This window comes from Filicampus tigris, chromosome 7, assembly GCF_054856515.1.
Source record: "Filicampus tigris isolate MCC_2025a chromosome 7, RoL_Ftig_1.0, whole genome shotgun sequence".
In the NCBI taxonomy this organism is placed as follows: Eukaryota; Metazoa; Chordata; class Actinopteri; order Syngnathiformes; family Syngnathidae; genus Filicampus; species Filicampus tigris.
Genome location: NC_141223.1, coordinates 15,757,642 through 15,760,200, shown reverse-complemented (window position 1 = coordinate 15,760,200; position 2,559 = coordinate 15,757,642).

Sequence of the window (2,559 nt, the reverse complement as noted above, 5' to 3'; positions counted from 1 at the left end):
CCCGCCTCCGCTACCGCTCACTGAGGCATGACGGGAAATGTAGTTCTCCATTGGCAGTGACACACAAACGATTTGCATCTACACCATTGCATTGCATCACTTTCATGTTGCTGTTATTCGACGAGATTCAATTGATCGGTTTAATTTCAGACGATATAATTGAATATAGAATACTCTTCTATGCTCACCTCTGCTTACACGCATTATAGCATGATGGGAAATGAAGTTCACAAGTGGCAGGGCAGCCTTTTGGCCGCACCAGCATATGGTTGAATATGCATCCATCCATCTATTATATAAACCGCTTATAAAATCTAATATCGCCAGCCTTTTAAATAACCCTAGTCATATTTTGACTTTTTTTTGCCTTAAACATCTCAGGATGCTGACCACATGCCAAAAATCGGCCGCATCCTTAGTAAAACATCATTCAAATCTACCCCTGAAATGAAATTATTCGTGGTTCCGTTTTTCATGTTTTCCCAAAAAACAGAAAAAAATGACATTTTTTAAAGAGGTGATAATCTAATCTAATCTAATCTAATCTAATCTAATCTAATCTAATCTAATCTAATCTAATCTAATCTAATCTAATCTAATCTAATCTAATCTAATCTAATATAATATAATATGATATAATCCATTCTAATATAATCTAATCTAATCTAATCTAGTCTAATCTAATCTAATCTAACCTAATATAATATAATCTAATATAATATAATATTATATAATATTAAATATAGGTATGACAGAAAGTGACAGGTAGCCATTTTGTGCCAACACCGGTAGATGGCAGCACGTCGCTTTTCTTTTCCTGTCAGCTCCAGCAATGAATCTTCTATAAAACATATGGTATGCTTTAATATTCAGTAATTATTCACGAAAGCAGCTCCGTTTCCGCTGTTAATCACAGAGACATGATGGGAAATGGAGTTCACCCGTGACTACTGCCGGGCAGCCGTTTTGTGCCAACTCCAGCAGTTGCATTTGTTATACGTTGACATTTCGTACGTGATTATAATTTGGATAAATTGGTGACACAAACACATAGATAAATATTAATAATGTCGTTGAAATAAATAGTCTCTGCTCATATAGGAAAGAGTGTTTGGTCTTTAAGGTCAGTGTCATGTGTTTAAGGAAGAGCTTGGCGAAATGTCTCTCTTTCTTGGCAACAAATCCCCCTGTGGTGGTGTTTGTTTGGTTCCCTTGGCAACGACGAGGCCTTTGCAGAGATTTGAAGCCCAGGCAATGAAGGATGAAACCCGATGAGGTTCCTATTCCTTTTTTTCCCCATTCGGCACCCCCTCTTCACTTTTCACTCTTGCAGATTCCTGTCACTCACGCACCACGGTGCATCCCAGAAACACACATGTGCTCTGTGTGCTCACTGCTCAGGGGCCCCTCGGTGCCTTGGAGGCTATACCGACCTGTTCCACCTCCAACACTTTGGAGGATACACTAAAGGTTAGCAGCCACTTAGTCAAAGAAACTTTAGGTATAAGGAGAAGGGGACAGTCATCAAAACAATGTGGGGAAGTCACATGTGGTTTCATCAATAGAATGAGACGCTCTGTCACCGTGGTACATTGGCCTGAAATAAACAACCTGCAATTTGTTCTTTTAAATCATAGCTTTTAGCTTCTATTCACAGCTCTGACTTTACAAAGCAGATCCATCCCCAAATAGGAGCTCAATAGGACAATGAATACAAATTATAACCCCGAGGTGATCATTTTCTAGTTTTGTCCGGTAATGTTACATTTCTATTTTTATTTATAATCGCCATGCAGCATCAGAGAATGACCCAAAAAAAAAAAAAAAAAAAAACAACAACAACAGCTCATTGTGTTTCTCATTGGTTATTATGGTAAAATTGATTTTTTTTCTGCTGCGACAAGTCAGAAGCGGCAACCAATGATGAGTCAACGTCAACCCAGCAAAATTGTGTTTCCCAGGGTTTATTCTAGTAATACATGTATTAAGTGAATATTCCCACTGCAATCAAAGAGTTCAAACACAAAAATCAACAAGTGCCATATAGATAAATATAGAGCCACACCTACTAATATGGTGCAATTCCTAACCCTACAAAGCCAAACGACTACTATGTAAAACAGAAAGTGACAACTGCCATTTGCAATTTGCTGCAGCTAACGTCACCTCCACTGAGGCCAGTCACGATCACCAGTCATTTGCGATGATTCAACCTAGAACCAGAAATGTGATAAATCATTTCTCTCAATCCACATAAAATATGACACAGGCTTAGGTATTTGAACTCTTCATGGTTAGAAGTAGTGTTCAAGTTTTGACCAGTCTCATGAAAAGCCTAAAATAACTCTCCTGGTGTTTTCCATTGCTAATTGTAGTCATCGATCAATCCATTATCTATACCGCTTTATCCTCACGAGGGTCGCGGGGGTGCTGGAGCCTATCCCGGCTGTCATCGGGCAGTAGGCGGGGTACACCCTGAACTGGTTGCCAGCCAATCACAGGGCACACAGAGACAAACAAACATACACACTCACAATCACACCTAGGGCCACTTTAAAG